Source organism: Pteropus medius, unplaced genomic scaffold (assembly GCF_902729225.1).
Source record: "Pteropus medius unplaced genomic scaffold, Ma_sr-lr_union100, whole genome shotgun sequence".
Lineage (NCBI taxonomy): Eukaryota > Metazoa > Chordata > Mammalia > Chiroptera > Pteropodidae > Pteropus > Pteropus medius.
In genome coordinates, this window is record NW_024352784.1 from 14,268,305 (window position 1) to 14,285,959 (window position 17,655).

The 17,655-nt window shown below is 32.0% G+C and overlaps 1 protein-coding gene across 7 annotated transcripts in view; it reads left to right on the forward strand.

Annotated features, from left to right (window-relative positions):
- TMEM135 (transmembrane protein 135) overlaps positions 1 to 17,655 on the forward strand; it is a 256,996-nt gene that overhangs the window by 161,630 nt on the left and 77,711 nt on the right. The gene's annotated exons all lie outside the window — the stretch shown is intronic.

Sequence of the window (17,655 nt, forward strand, 5' to 3'; positions counted from 1 at the left end):
CTTACTAATTATAATAAATTTTTATTTTCCTTTTATCATTAGGTCTAGCTGGTCACTTACATGCACAGGTGGTTGTGAACTACTGTTCTAGTCATTTAAAATGTGATTCATTTTGTAATACTTTTATTGAAACATAACTTCAGTAACATTTCATAAAGTGAGGAAATGATGTGCATCTGGTTTGAAAAGTCCATACTCTGTTCCAGATTGTTGGCAAAACTTCAGATATTGCATCTGAGAATAATATGTGATAATTTGTGAAATGCTGCGATTTAGAATTCAGTAAGGCTAGTAGTACATGTCTGTGTATAGCAGATAAAAATTGAGGATTGTGAAAATTTGTTATAATTACTAATTCTAAATTACTCCAGGACTATAGGAAGGCAAATGATGGTACATTTAACTCACTCAGGAATTTTTAAATGTTATGCTCTTTTCTTCTATCTCATGGTACAGATTACTGTCATAACTGTTCGGAGCTAAAGATTTATTAAATGAAATGGTATAAAAGAAAATCTCACAACAAAGGCAAATTTCTTTAAAGTATCCACAATGTAACCTGTGGTAGTGTTTCTAAGAGGCTAATTAGAATCATTTGTTAGGAATATTCACATTTAATGTTAATTTAAGAATATTTATTGCATACATGTAGTATACTTAACTAGAATAAAAAAGGTTAGTCTACACAAGTTTAATATTTCAAGGTACTTTGGCAAGATACTAATAGTTTAAAACTTTATAGCAGGAATCATTATTTTGGCTTCAGTGTTGTTCTGAGTCTTAATTTTTTAATCCCTGAGTGTTCTGAGAACATGAAATGATTGAGAACCATTTTTTTAGCTAGACTGTGGTGAATCCTCAATATAATGGAGTCCTGCTAGGGACCTGTGGGGCCGCCAGGTGATCTCCAGGTACTTTGCCAGTGAAAGCTAGCATGTTTTCAAACTTCTATGTACTTAGTAGGATTGATGGTAGGTATGCTAAAATCTTATTCACAGAAGACCTGTTTTGGGGGGCTACTTCTTTTCAGATTATCATGTGAAGGAGAGTTTTCTTTAAGGAAAACATGCTACCTATGTTGATCAGACTGCGTAATGTCCCCCCCACCCCCCCACCCCCCCGCTATGGGCTATAGCACCAGATTATGAGGCAAAAAATATATATGCTAGTAATTATGGTGTTTGGTTAATTAAATGGTCTTATTTTAAGTATTTAAAACATTTTCCCCTGTGTTATATCACTACGGAATGTTATGAGAAGGAAAGACTGACGCTATGATTCTCTTATGCGGTTTCTGCTGTTATAACAACTGGTTAGTTATAGTTTTCAGCCAATGTTTTGAATAAGGAATTGGATAAAAATGTGTTAGCAGCCAAAATATACATTTTTACTAAGTAATTAAAAAGTATGTTCTAGGCTTAATATATCTACAATTCACTTCCTATTTAACAGTAATGGCATATATAAGAAAATATTGGTGCTAAAGAATTTTATTCTGTTACCTATTATGATTTCAATTATATATCTAAAACCAATAGATAAATAGATAAATAACAATAATTCATTGTTATTTAATAATGCAAAACCCAAGTTTTGTATTCATTAAAATTTTTAAAATCTTAGATTAAATTGTTTCTAAAAGGTATCATGTTTATCTCTTTCTTAATTAGAACATATTAAACAAATTACATCATTATTCATATTGTTAATATGAAGTATTCTATAATACTATAAAATTTATACATTTAGGACCTATCAAATTGGGTAGGTCTCTTTAGTCTATGCTAAATGGTCTCCAGATGACTATTAAATTTGAGTTTAGCTTACTTTTATTATCTGTTACTGTGTAATGAATCACCCGAAAACTTAGTGGCTTTAAAACACAACGGTTTTATTTGCTTTTGGTTTTGTGCATCAGCAGTTTAGTCTGGTTTTAGCCAGGTAGTTCTGCTGGTTTCTCTCGGGATCACTCTGCAACTACAGTCTTCTGGTGCTTGACTGGGGCTTCATGGTCTTAGATGATGTGGAGCTAGTTGTTTACTCGCTCTCTTCCTGGTCTCTCATCCTCAAGTTGGCTAGTTTGGACTTCTTTACAAAGTGGTCTCAAAGTTCCAAGAAATGAGAGTGGACCCTAGGCTTGGAAGTAGCTGAGTGTCACTTTTGCCACACTCTGTCCAAGCAAATTATAGAGCTTTCCCAGGTAGGATGGAGAACTAGTCTCTGTCTCTAATTCTAATAAGCAGAGAAGCAAAGTCATAGGCATTCAGGGATGGGAGAAGTTGTGGCCAACTTTGCAAACAATATATCAGTCTTACCAATTTTTTTCTTCTGCTTTTGACTTTTCATTATTATTTTTATATCTTCCTCCATCATCTCCTTTCTTTCTTTTTCCTTCTGTGCTAACTTTGCTTTGTTTTTGAAAACCACTTAAGCCACATCACTAGAATGATATGTAAACTAAGAACAGACTTTGAGAGGATATAGGATATTCTTCTACAAATCAAGTGCATGGTTGTTGTGGCATCTCTTTTACCAGTCTCTGAATTTTTTTTTTTTTTTTTGGACAGATAGTGTTTAGGAGGAAGGGTACAGTGACTTCCCTCTTCCTCTACCCCTTCCCTCTTTTGTACTATGTGCCAAGATAATGTTTTCTAAGATATTCTTTATGTATGCGCAGAGTTTTGCAGAGCCTCCCAGGAACTGTTGTGTAGTGTGGTGTGAGAGACAAAGCAGTACCTCAGGTAGAACATTTCTAAATTCATTCATTTTATAGTTGTTGTTGTTTTTTTTAAGGTCTGATTTTATTTCAATAAAGGATTTCTTTGCTTAAAAAACAAAACCACCATTTTAGGTTCTTAGACTAGTTGGCTAGCTGAGTTTCGGATGTGTGAGGTTAATTGAATGGTTAATACACAAATGATTTAAGGTCTTATAAAAATATTTTTGCCTTAAGCTATTTCTAAAATATATTTTCTAAACGGGGAATTTATATGCTTTCACTTTATCAGATACTTTAAAAACATTTCAGAATTTAGCAACCCTGAATTCGGAGCATCAATTATACATACGCACAAAAAAATTATGTAAGATTAAGGGCTAACTCATATCTAAGAAAGCAGTGGATATAGAAAAACAGCCAAATGAAAAGACTTTCAGTGTATTGAAGGAGGTCTACAAAAGAGGGAATAGATTCCTTTTTAAAGAAATTGAAAACTTTGTTAGAAATTGACTGCCTGTTTAAATGTAAAGGAAATAATTAGAAAAGAAAAAAAAAAACTATTCCATAAGTTATAGGTGTGTATTTTTGAGGATATAAAAGTTTAAATGAAAAACAAAAGAGTTTGAGTGTTATTGTAAATGCACATATGATCCAGGGCTGGACCTGTCTGGGTTATAGTCCAATTTTTCTCCATCCCCATGGGATGGCTTGGATGGCTCCTTGACCCTTGAGTACTTAAATGTTGATTGAAATTGTTTTTCTTGTAGTTCTGACCTACAAAGGGGTCAAGGTACAGAGGTTTTCATCTTACATTTGAAGGACTGTTTTTGTGGAAGAAAGATTTATTTTTTATGAAACTAGGCATTACAGGTATAATTTAGAGAAAGGCAGATTTCACTGCAATAATGAGGAAGAATTTTCAAATAGAGCTGTCCAAAAAATGGATTTGGTTGCTTAATAAAGCTGAGAATATTCCATTATAGGAATTTTAAGCAAAAGCTATACAGTGATCATTTATGGTTGTTACAAAAGGAAATAATATAGCAGAGAAGGGTTTAGATTATTCTCAGGGTTTTTTCAGTGCTTGAGATTGTGTGAATGGTCCAAGTAAAGAATCTCTAGGCTTCCTCTAGATCAGTGGTGCCAGCTGGGTGCAATTTTATACATTCTTCAAGAGATATTTGGCAATGTTTGGAGACATTTTTGGTTGTCCTTTTGGTGGTAAGGGGTGCTATTGTTATCTAGTGTATGAACGCTCGAGATGCTGCTAAACATCTACAATGCACAGGACAGCCTTCTACCTCCTTACCTTCAACAACAAAGAATTATCTGCCTTCAAATGTCACTTGTGCCAAGGGTGAGAAACTCTGGGATTTGGCTCTAAGGATTTGGCTGAGTGACTTAAATGGTGGTCCATTTGATCTTTGAGACTAGGTCTCTGGGCCTGAAGTGATTAGACCAGCTTATAATGGCCTTAGGCAAAGGAATGAAGTAGGAAACACTTATTTTCAGCAACTTCTTGCCATGCCCTTCCCGCTATCAATTAATTCCATTTCTCTTGAGCTTTCTAAGGTCTGTCTGTATCAATCACTCGTTTGGCCTATCAGTTCTGTAATGACTCTTTATCTCATCAGATTTAGCACCCTTGGGCCTATTTCTTCAACATCTGTTCTCTATTACCTAGGTAATCTGAAAAGTGAATATACCTACTGATAGTGATTTAATAGTCTTTCCTTAATTTGTGATAATGCCTCAATCTCTCTTTTCTCCTCACTGATCCCTGGTGATTCTGCAGAAGCTTTCCAAGGTGGCCAATTGTCTAAGCACAGGGCTATAAAATTGTAAAATTTGCAAGTTATCATTCACACAGATGTCAATACTTTATTAAAGCAAGATAATGTGATTATTGTCTAACATCTATTCAGAATTATTTAGATAAAAATTCAAACAAGACATTAGGAATATTTACCTGCATTTATATGAAGCTAATTAGAGCTAGCAACTCAGAGGTATAGGAAAATATCAATAGAAGCAATTTGAGCACTTAGAAATTATTAATACTTAGAATGACCTACAATCACTTTAGAGATCACTTAACTTGCAAGTTAACTAACCATCAGTTTTATTTACACATGTATGCAGAAAGGAAATAATCAGGCAATAGTTTTATGTTGAAATTTAGTTGCTGTAAATAAGCAGTTTTGATTTATAGTTTGGTGGCATAGCAATCCAAAATTTGATTATCACCATATTGTTATAGATAATGAGAAGAGTTTTCTCCTGGTCATTCATACTATCCTCACTACTAAGTATGGATTATATTTAACTGTAGAATTTATGTTTTGCCCAAGTAGGTCTCCAGATATGTAAAAGTCTAGTTATAATGAAATTTTGAAGCAGAGTAATTATCAATATTTTAATGTTTAGTTTTCATTAAAAACTGGTCATTTTACCCTCTTTCCTTTTTATAAACATGAAATTATGCTTCCACAAATGCTAGTTTATACTTTGGCTCCTGGCTTGATTAGGATGAAGAAATATATACTTAGGGTAGCTCAGACACTGAGACTGTGTGTACCAGGAACCACCTGCTTTCCTTAGGGGCCTTTTCTATTAAAATATTAATCAGACCATTTGTTGTTATAGACATAATTTCCATGTGAAAATTTTGGCTCACATACGCACATGCCTCATTTTTGCCGTGCCCCATATTTAATGCACTAAGAAAATTACATTTAGAAATGCTCATCAGAACTTTGCAGCTTCCACCCCCTATTAGTCTGGTTTATTGTTACTAATTAAATTTTGAAGACTGAGAAGGCCAAGTCATATCAGTTTCAAAGTTCTCTGGCTGTTGTGAGAACTTGTATTTGAGAGTGTTACTCTATTTCACTCTAATTATCTTCCCAGCATGACAGTATTGAGTTGTTCTGCTGATATTACCGCTTGTTCATCTCATTCTAACTTTGCGGGTGGAGACAGCAATGGCATTTAGATATGGTGTTTTAGAAATATCCCAGGGAGGCCTTTGTGTGTACTGTGATTTGTAGAAATTTCTTTTCAGAAGACTCTAACTTTCTAAACTGTAAGATACCTTTAAAAATAGCCACTTGAAAAAATCTGAGGTGGATGAGAGAAATAACTAAGTCTATAATGTAAATGAATGAAGAAAATGAATGTTTCTTTTGTTCTTAATTATGAAATCATGTTCTATATGTCTGTGTCCAATAACCTGCATTTTCAAAGGACTGCTTTGGAATATAACGTAGAGTAAGTATACATTCATGATATTAGTAACTTTTAATAAAAATTAATATGGATAATTTTAATAAAAATTAGTAACTTTTAATAAAAATTAATAAAATTAGTAACTTTTAATAAAAATTAACGTAGAGTAAGTATACATTCATGTTATTAGTAACTTTTAATAAAAATTAATATGGAGGGGAGGGGTAGAGGAAGAGGGAAGTCACTGTACCCTTCCTCCTAAACACTATCTGTCCAAAAAGAAATAATACTGGAGAAGTAAGCTAAAACTCTGCAGCTATGCTAATTGCTACCAAAAAAGACTGAGTGAACATTAAGAATGCTATTGTGAGAAAGCTGCAGAAAATCTTTGTTCAGTTCTTCCCATGCCTTTTAATAACATCTTATGGAGAAAAAAATTGAGATTTAAACTTATTTTTCCTTTCATGACAATTTCTATAGGAGTAGATGATTATCAGGTTGTGAACTTAATTGAGGGACTAAAATACCATATGGGGATCACATTCTTCATTTGGAAACCTCCCAGTTCACTTAACTGAAGGCATTATGAAAAAGCAAGTAAGATGGAGAGAAGAAAAACAAGGTGACAGTTTCTTCAGGTACAGACTGTACTTATATTTGCAGATATATTATTTTGAGTTTATTTAGGAAGTTAGGGACTACTATCCTTTGGTAAGAGGATTCCGAAGAGGTATTATGCATATAAATCCATCCATCCATCCATCCATCCATCCATCCATCCACACATGCATACATATAATAATACATAACATTGCCATGAGTCATGTAAGAATAATGTACTTTTAAGAGGTGAAGAGTTCATACATATATTTCCAGATATTAGTGCCTAAAATTATGATACTGAACTTTCAGACAGACAAAGACTGCCTCCTTCATTTTAGGTCATATGGTAGATTTCATCCTTGAACCTGGCTATATACACATTTTCTAGAAAGTCTTGACCATATGCAACTAGAATATAAAGCTTCTGCTTTCTATGATAGAGGTAACCTCAGTCTATAAATCTCTTCTCTTTAATCATTTTGGAATTCATAACTAATAGCTAATACTGCATAAAACTCGATTTTACAGTTACACTAGATTTTTATCTCTGTTTATTCTTAATTCATTTTTACTGTTGGAACAAGACTAGATAAGCATTTAAATTTCCTTTAATTGCTGTAGATCCATTAGATATTGAGCAAAGTTGACTTTGGATTTTAAAAAATTTCAGTAGTGATTTTTTATTCTTTTATCACACTTTTATCTATGAACTGTTAAAATACTTTTGTTGGTATTTTGAAAACCTATGTATTTTAATATCACTATGTCTCTTACTGATAAACTAGATACTGAATCTGTCTTGCTGATTGGGAGGGAAAATAAAGTACAGAAAAAAGGTTAATGAACATAGCTAAGAGGGCTTGATCTATTGTTTCCTTGGTGTAATAGTCATGGAGAGATCAAAAGGGAAAATTATTGGTGTATTAAGTTTAGAAGAGGTGATTGAAAAGTCTCCCATAGTTCATCGATTCAGAATTCAAGCACATGCTACTCCCTTCCCAACCCCTTTTTTGTAGAGGTAATGTTCATTTTAATTGTACTCCAAAACTTTTCAAGTGTTCGTTAGGAAAAACAAAACAAAACAAAAAAACCATTAATTCTAGACTTTTCTTTTCTGAAGAAATGGTAGGCAGTGGAAACAGTCAGTATGTAGAGAGGAATCTGCAGCTGGACAGAAATAGTGAGAACCAGGACAGATGTGAGCAATGCCATGCCTAATCAAGGAAAGGTTTTCTCAGATGAATTCTGGAATGAGCATATGACCAAAGAACTGGCAGATGGCTTCATCGTGGACACAAGGAACACCATTTGAGAGAACTAAGTGACATTCCATTATACCAGTACATGAGTAAAGTACCCATATGCTGTGTTTAAAACAAAAGTAAGGATAGTATATATTTTTCTGTTTCTTGTTGATGGCTGATTTGGGGAGGATTATGTATTAGGATTGAGTTGGTTCTCAGTGGACACTTAAAAATATGGAACTCAGCTAGAGGGCAGCTGTTGGCCTTTTGTCCACAGCATGGTGTAATTTAGTGAAGTAGTGAGTACTGTCCTACTGGCCTCCTTCGTTAGAATGAAAATAACCCTCCCTCTAATGGTATTTCTAACCTTTATCAAATGATAAAGATCTGAATTGCCACAATGCCATGTGTTGTGGTCCTGCTGTGACCTCTCTATTAAAGTAATTTGGAAGCTCTTATTTATTTTTGTAATGTCTCTGAGGGAAAAACATAATATCACCCTAAGCCTGGTTCTTATTTGAGGTTAATGGGAATACTACCCTTTGGATGAAAATGACTAACTTACTACAAATTGTCTACTTATAATAATGAGGTTTCATGTAGGTGACCCGTCTACTTTGCCCTGGTAAAAACACAATATTTTTTCAGCTTTAACTTCGCTCTGAGTCCATATAAAAACTTTCTCTTCTCCTCCATGTGTTGAATGACATGAGATTTGTTTTGTTTTCTGAATTGAAAAGTAACATGTTTGGTAGCATTATGGTAAAGAAAGGTGGTCTCTTACATTGTTCTGTAAACATATTGGAAAACTGGCTTATGCAACTTTTTTGTCATCTCACTTTATATGTAAACATGTAAAGTTTTTAGTTTTTGATTGTAATATTTAGATTACTTACTTAGAAATTTAAAAAGTATATTTCTTAAATCTGTTTTTCTTTATTAGAATATTTTATAGAAGCTTTGAGGATTATGGAATTTTACTTTTCTTAAGTCTGGTTTATAATGTAAACAGTGAGTTTGTTGACACAGAGACTATATCCTAACTTACTTTTTTATCTGCTGTGCCTGAAAATAAGAGATGTTTTATAATTAAGTTGAATAAAATTTATAAAAGCTGTAATTATTTAATGGGAGTTTTTAAAGAAATCTTTGAAATCCATGATAGCTTGCTTGGGTTTTGGAATCACATCTGCTTCCCCAAACTGGCTGTCTCATAGATAGTTAGGGACTGAGCCTAACTATTTCTCTAAACCTTTTCTCTGAAATTAGTGTAATAGTCCCTACGTAGGGCTCTTTTGAGGATTGTGTAAAGTGAAGTATGTCAAGAACTTAATACAGCATGTGACACAGAGGAGCATTTAGTAACACCAGTAATTGATGTTGTTGTTAACACTGTTATTTTAATTATTGTAATACTGAACTTTGAAAGAATTTTCCCCTTACTCCCCCCTCTTTTTTAAAAAATGACAGATATTGATTAAAAAAGTTGGACATTGTGGGGATTATTCCTACTTTGGAAGTACAGTAGCCACTAAATTAACATTAATAAGAATAAAATATTTTCTAGAGGCAGAAGGATAAAATTGAAAACCTCAAATTGAGATCAGATAGTCCTAGCTTTGAGTCTTAATTCAGCCACTTAAATATTTTGTGATTTTAGGTGAGTAACTTATCTTCTGAGTCTATCTTTGCGTTATCTTTAAAGTGGGAGTGATAAAAACCTATCTTGAAGAGCTATTGTTAGGTTTAGAAATAATATTTACAAAATATCTTATACAGTGCTTGGTACTGTTAATCAATAGTAGTTTATTATCTATTTTATTTCTCTACTTTCCTATTTCTCTATGTTCTCTGCTCCTTTTTTATTTTCTTGATTTACCTTTGCTAACTTTCTATCTTTAAATTTTGTAGTTTCTTTTGGCTCTTTTCTCTTTCTTTTTATATTTATTTCTTTTCCTATTTATTTTGAGTTGCATTTTTAATGACTGTTAATTATCAGTTAATTGACCATGGAGAAATAGGTGGGGAAGAAAAGAAATAGCTGACTGTCTTGATAATTTTTAAATGTCATTAACAACTTTCACTTCCAAAAAACTGCATTTCCTTTACCTGATAAAGTAGAGATGTGAATGAAGTGCTGGGTGATGATAATGTCTAATTGATTTTTTAGTCCCAGTTCTGAGAATATACTTTCAATGGGTATTTTGTTTGTAAATGAATTTGCATCTTGATTTTTAAGTTTTTAATAAAGACTGAATTTCTCCAAATATAATTCTTTATCTGTAAACTTTTTAATAATGAGTTGTTTTAAAGCTGTTTATTTTTTTAAAAAAATATGCCAGCAGAATTACAATTTTGTTGTATTAAGGAATGCAACTTTTGGATTGTATTAGTTATTACGTATTGAAATTTTCAATAGTTACATACTTTAGATTGTTGTGTGCGTGTGTGTGTGTGTGTGCATGTGTGTTTTAATAGCAGACAAAATAGACAAAAAGCAGCTTATCTACTTACCATAAAAGGACAGGATATCATATAGTCTGTAATTCCCAGCCTCTTATCTAACATAGCTGTTTCTATAACTGGAAAATTTCAAGGTTAATATCTTGTCAGACTCTGTTTGCTTACCTTGAAGTATAAATCAAGAATGATGAGCAGTGCAAGGAAGAGACTAGGCCCAAGTTTTTGGCATATTTAATGTAATTTCCCTCAGTTACATTCAGTTCAGTCAGATAAATACTTTCACCTGCTTATTACATACATATATTCTGAGATTTGTCTCTTTATATGTTAGTGACATTTTGCTTTGAAATAATTTGGTTGTATACTGGAAAAAAATGACTATAGATTCTTAGAATTTTGTGGTTCAGAAGGATCCTACAGAGCAATCTAATTTCTTTTAAAGATGAAAAAGTTAAGACTTAAAGGAACTAATTTGATCAAGTTTATAGACATAAATTTGGAGACCCAAGATTCCTTTCTTAATTCTAGTCTGGCATATATGGCCCTAAGTTCCCCATAAAGTTTTTTGTCCTTTTCCTATATTTGTTTTGTCAAGGAAAGGAAACTTAAAAAATAATCAACAAATATAACTGCTAATCTGAAACAAAGGGACAGATTAAAAAGATGGACTGTATATTATGTGAGAATTGAATCGTATAAGGAGTTTTTAAAGTTATAAAGCAATATATAGCTATTTAACTTGAGAATAGTGCTGCTTAAATTATGTGTTAGCTGAAGCGAATCAATATTATGATACTACTATATTGTGCGTCAAAGTCAAAATATATACATTGCAATTTGTAATAATACTTATTCATCCAATAAGAGTGATTTCCCCAAGAGGATATGCAATGATCTGTGTTTTAAGAAAAGTTTAAAAGTGTATGAATGGGAGTACTATTTAGTTGTTTTGAAAGATGGTTGCTATAAATAGAAATTAACATCATTTTCAAAAGCCTTATATAATATATCAAGAATCTATGTATAGAGATAGGTAAAGAGTCTGCCCTTTGGAACTTTATGGTCTAAGTTCTGATAGAAAATAAAAGTATACGGACACCCCAGAAAGTATTGCCTAAATATACTTAATAATTAAGAAAATAATATAATGAGATTATATTATTATATTATTGGTGATTACCTTTTGTAGTTTGAAGTGTAAATATTCTGTCCTAATACTGGTATTGGAATGATTTGTTAATACACCTGCATTTCCACCAGACTGACCTCATAAGGGCAACAGGAATCAAGTATTACATAGTTCTATATCCCTGATATGCTGGTAGTATAGCAAGTACTGAATAAATACATAAATGATGATGAGAACTTATAGTTCCTTATCCGTTCTATTTCACTCAAAGATCGTGTGGGCTCCAGGTAGCCTGGAGCTTACCTTTGTATCTTTCTCTCTTTGACTTGCTGAGTTGCAAAGTATTAGAAACACATAGACACCAAATCAATTTTTGTGAATTGGTGGGTGGATACATGCTAAAATATGAATGACATGTTCATGGGGCAAGGGGAAATTTATTGCCTCTTTTCCAGAAAACAGGGATGAGATTTCAGTATTTATTTGAGTAATGAAAGAAAGAGGGCTTACTGGATATGGAAGGAAATGGACTTGATGAGTAATGAAGGTCAGACAGCAAAAAGCATTATTGTCTTTGGACATACTTAAGGAGTGGTTAAAGGCACTGTGATCATGGATAAAGAACATTTAATTATGTTAAAGTAAAGCAGAAGAGTTCTGTGGTAGGAAGTAGTTAAATGCACCATCTGTTTAAGTTTCTTTCTAGAAGACTTTAAAATTTCTTCAAGATAATGTTTTAACCATTTTAAGACTTAAATGGTAAAAACAGCTTTCTTTACCAGGCTATACTCACATAGGGCTATATTTACATTTGTCATATTTCTGATTATTTTTAGGATTTTAAAGTATTTCAATATTGTGATATTGTTTCTTTGTTAGATCCTTGAGAAAGAATAGTTTTCATATAATTCTACATGACATAGTAATGACAGCAATAGTACAGTTTTTTTCCTGAAAGTTTTTTAAGTTCTATAACGAAGAAGCCATGTATTGTAAATCTGTCACTTCCTGAAAAGTCATTCCAGAGAAAACTGTATTTTCTAGTTGAGTGAACTTTATTTGTTATACTTTCTTTACACTCTTGGCTTAAAATTTTTTTGGCATAATGCATTATGAGATTTCCTTTACATAATTACTTTTGTTTAACCACCCATATCATTAGTACAAATAATTAATAATGACATTATTTCTAGGTTTTCATATAAGTATATTCCGTTTCAAAAAGTAAAAATGGTTTCTATGTGTGTGTGTTTGTGTATGTGTGTATGTGTTAAATCCAAAAAGTATAAAACAATGTTTTTATTTAATATGTATTTATACACACAAAAGTATACATAGATAGGATAACAGAAATCTGGAATAGAAGGATACTTTCTTTTCATTGTATTTTTGTTATTCAATTTAATTTTAGTGTTTATTGTGTACATGTGTGACTTTGTAAGAAAATCAGCTTTAATAGCATTTTGAGATATAATTTATATGCTCTAAAATTTACCAGTTTGAATTGTCAATTCCATGCATTTTTAGTGTATCTGCAGAGGTGTCCACCTATCCATACAATCTAATTTTAGAAACTTTATTGCCCCCAGAAGAAACCTTGTACCAATAGCAAACATTTCCTATCATTCCTACTCCCTTAGCTCCAGACATTTATTATTCTACTTTCTGTAAACAGCTTTGTCTATTCTAGAATTTCATATAAATCATATTATTATACAGCATGTGGTCATTTGTAACTGGTTTCTTTCACTTAAATAATGTTTTGAGGCTCCACCATGTTGTAGCAGGCCCTACATTACTTTTTGATTTTTAAGAAAATGTTAAAAACTGAAGTGAAAATAGCAATTTCAAAATTACTTATCCTGTTTAAGTATATTATGCAATGGTTCTGAACTGGAAGGGAATCACAGAGAAATTATTTCTTGTTATCAGTTATTGAGCATCTGTGATGTACTAGTCACTCTCTTAGGCTTTATGTATGTTATCTCATTTAATCCTTACAATATATGTAATAGATGGTATTGTTTCCACAAATGAGTAAATTAAGTGATATGATTATTAATTTTATGTTAATTTAGACATAAAAGTGTAGAGTATAAAAATAGATGTGTGCAGATGTATACTTTACAGCCAAAGTTAGAATATGTTAAGTGCTATAACATTACCACAATGTACAGTGAAAATGTCATTTCCTAGCCAAACAGGTCTAATAGAACTTTTTGTAATTATGGAGATGTTCTATTTCTCTGTTCTGTCCATTATAGTACCTACTACCACATGTAGCTTATTGATTACATGATCTAATTAGTGTGAATGAGAACTGAATTTTGATATTATTTAATTTAAATTAATTTAAAGTTAAATAACCACACTCTGCTCTGCCCATGACCTAACAGTTATGGGGTAATCAGGGTAATCCTTATGCTTCCAATTGAAACAATCAAAACGTTGGATAATCAAAACATCAGCAAAACATCTGAAACAATGATTTTAATAAGATTCTAGACATTAGGTACAGAAAGGCAAATATCCTTGAGAATTTGGAAACAAATGAAATGAGACCTATGATTATACTAGCTATGCCTTGAGAGAGTTTCTAAGCAATGGATTAAAGAGGAGGCGTTTGAAGTCTAGAGGACTTTTTGAGTTGAGGTAATAGAGTGGAGAGTGAGAGTAGACCATGCTGGATAGAGTTCACAGAAGACTAGAGACTAGAGGAAAGTACTCAGCTGATTACTGATTAGGATGAACATGTAAGTGAAGAAAAGACCACAGGCCAAGGAAAGTACTACCTGAAAGGATTAGAGGTCCTTAATTGAGTGCTTGGCACTGAAATAGCAGCAGGAATAGATTCCCTACCAGCCACACTGGAACATCTCAAGATCCATTTTGCACTGAATAAAGTTCTCGGTAATGAGGGATAATTAGCACTAAATTGAGCACTACTCTTCTCCCTCCTAAAATATCTTAAAACCAAGTCCTTAAAGAATTAAACTGTTTCCAATAACTGTGTCCCAGAATAAAACTCAAGAAAATTTATGGGAATACAAGAGTATCTAGCACCCACCAAGGTAAAATTCACATTGTCTACTATACAATCAAAATTAAAAGGCATGCAATAAGAAACAAGAAAATTTGATCCATAATGTGGAGATAAATCAGTCAATACCAAACCCAAATTCGCAAAGCTGTTAGTAGGCAAGAACATTAAAAAGAGTTATTATAACTGAATTCTGTAGTTTCAAAAAGTTAGAAACATGTAAAACAGGGAAAAAATCCAAACCAAATTCCTGGAAATGGTAATTACAATATGTAAGATAGAAAATTTACTGGATGGCATTAATGACATTCTGTATTACAGAACACAATATTAGTAAACTTGAAGACATCACAGTGGAAATGATCCAAAATGAAACACAGAGTAAAGGGAATTTTTTTACAAAATAAAGAGAACATTTGTGAGTTGTGGGACAACTTAAGGTGACCTGCTATGCATTAAATGGAGTTCCTAAAGAAGAACAGGGGGAAGAAAAAATTTGATGTAATAATAATTGAAAAACTTTCAAATTTGATGAAGACTGTAAATCCACAGATCCAAGAAACTTAATGAACCCCTAGTATAAGAAACATGAAGAAGACTACTCCAAAGCACATTATAATCAAATTGTAAGAAGATATTGTAGTGATGTTCATGGAGCAAACTACTGAAATAAAATGATCCGTCAACCTAGAAATCTATATCCAGCGAAAGCAACTTTCAAAACAAAAGTGAAATCTTTTTACACATAGATTTTTAAATTTAAATAATCACACTTGGCTTCTGGCCATGACCTAATAACAGTTACAAGGAAAATCAGGATAATCTTTACCCTTCCAAATAGAAACAACTAAAATGTGAGCAAACATATGAAACAATGGTTTCAAGGTTCTTGATGTTAGGCATTGAAAAATGATTAAAATATAGTGGTTTTATAATATAGATAAAGGTACAATGGGTGGCAACAATTGCACAAAGATCATGAAGGGAAAAATGGAAATATACTGTTGCAAGTTTCTATATTAAGTGGTATAATATCACTTGAATGGAGGCTGTATCAATGTAAAGATATATACTATAAACCCTAAAATAAACACTAATATAATCTAACAAAGGAAAGAAACGAGAGTCAAAAAAAAAAAATACTTAGTCCAAAAAAGGCAGAAAGAAGGAAAATGGAAACAAATAAAAGAAAATAGAAAAATAAATAGCAAGATGATAGGTTGAATTCTGAATTACCAATAATCACATTCAGTGTAAACAATTTAAACATGCCCCTGAAGGAGTGGAGATTGTTTCAGATAGGATAGAAAGCAAGAAACAATGATATGCCTGTAAGGAATGAACTTCAAATATAAAGACCCAATCAGTTAAAAGTAAAAGAATGAAAAAACTAACAATAATCAGACGAAAGCTAGAGTTATGTGATCAGATAATACATATTTCAGAGCAAAGAGTATTATCAGAGGTAAAGAAGGTAATTTATCATGATAAAGTAGACAGAATTCAAAGTGTTTATATCCCTAATAAGAGAGCTTCAAAATTCACCAAGGAAAAATGGATAAAACTGCAAGGAGAGATTGTGGTGAGAATTCCACAATTACGGCAGGATATTTTGACACCTTGTCTCAATAGCTGACTGAACAAGTGAACAGAAAAATCAATAAGATTATAGAAGATTTGAACCAACAATGTCAACCACTTGACATAACTAACACTTATAGATCCTTCTGCCCAGCAACAGTAGAATGCCCGTTCTTTTAAAATGCGTATGAAATATTCATCAAACATAGAACATATTCTGAGATGTAAACTAAGTTTTGATAAATTTAGAAATAATCAAGTCATATAAAGAAAGTATTTTTTTGACCATAATAGAATAAAATAAGAAGTTAGTAACAACAGAACAATTTCTGAAAATCCTCAGATATTTGGAAACTAAATAACACACTTCTAAATCATGGATCATAGAAGTAAGCAAAAGCAAAATTAGAAAGTATTTTGAATGGAACAAAAGTGCATACCCAACTTACCAAAATTAGTAGGATACATGTACAGCAGATCTTGGGAAATTTATAGCATTATACATCTCAAAATCAAAAAAGAAAAAAAATCTTAAATCAGTGACCTACATTTCTACCTCAAAGAAACTAGGAAAACAAAACCAAATTAAATCCAAAGTGAACAGAAAAAAGGTATTAATAAAGATCAAATTGAAATGAATGAACTAGATCGGTCCAAGTAAACTTGAATATATAATGGTAGAAACAATCCAAGTGAAAGAAACATGGAGAGTAAAGAGAAAAACTTTGTTGGTGAACTAAGCTTTTAGTCATGACGTGGGTACTGGATTCTTTCCATGTACATCTTAGTATGTTGTATTTAGTATGGTGTATTTGAGGGGAGCTTCTTTAAACTAGATTTACTGTGTGTTCTGATGCCTACTTTTAGAGGAATTTTTTAAGTGAACATTTGTTTTTATTGAAAACTTGACATCCATTCCTCCTTTTTCTTATTTATTTGATTGTTTTTGTTTATTTTTATGGTGACATTGGTTAACAAAATCCAATAAGTTTCAGCTGTACACTTTAACAGTAAGGCATATATATATTTACATTGTGTGTTCACCTCCCATAGTTAAGGGGGTCAAATATGTAGTGACAGATAGATGAATTTTTTAATAGTTTATATCCCACAAAGGATGATTATATTTTTAGGAGCTTTTCTTATTGATTGTAATTGGTTAACAATAAAATCTGGTCATCTTAATAGTAATAAGCATTATGATTTATTTGCTGATTTCATTATATAAAGGCCATTGTCTTTGTTGTTAACGTTCTTCAGGCATTCTTTTAAAAAAATTTTTCAATTACACTTGACATACAATATTATATTAGTTTCAAGTGTAGAACATACTGATTAGACATTTATATAACTTACAAAGTGATCACCCCTATAAGTCTTACCCACCTGACACCATACATAGTTATTACAATATTATTACTATATTCCCTATGCTGTACTTTACATCCCTGTGACTATAACTGCCAATTTGTACTTCTTAGTCCCTTCACCTTTTTTACCCAAACCCCCAGATCCCCTCCCATTTGGCAACCCTCAGTTCTCTGTATCTATGAGTTTGTTTCTGTTTTGTTTGTTCATTTTTTTTTGTTTGTTCATTTTTATTTTTTTTTAGATTCTACATATAAATAAAATCATATGCTATTTGTCT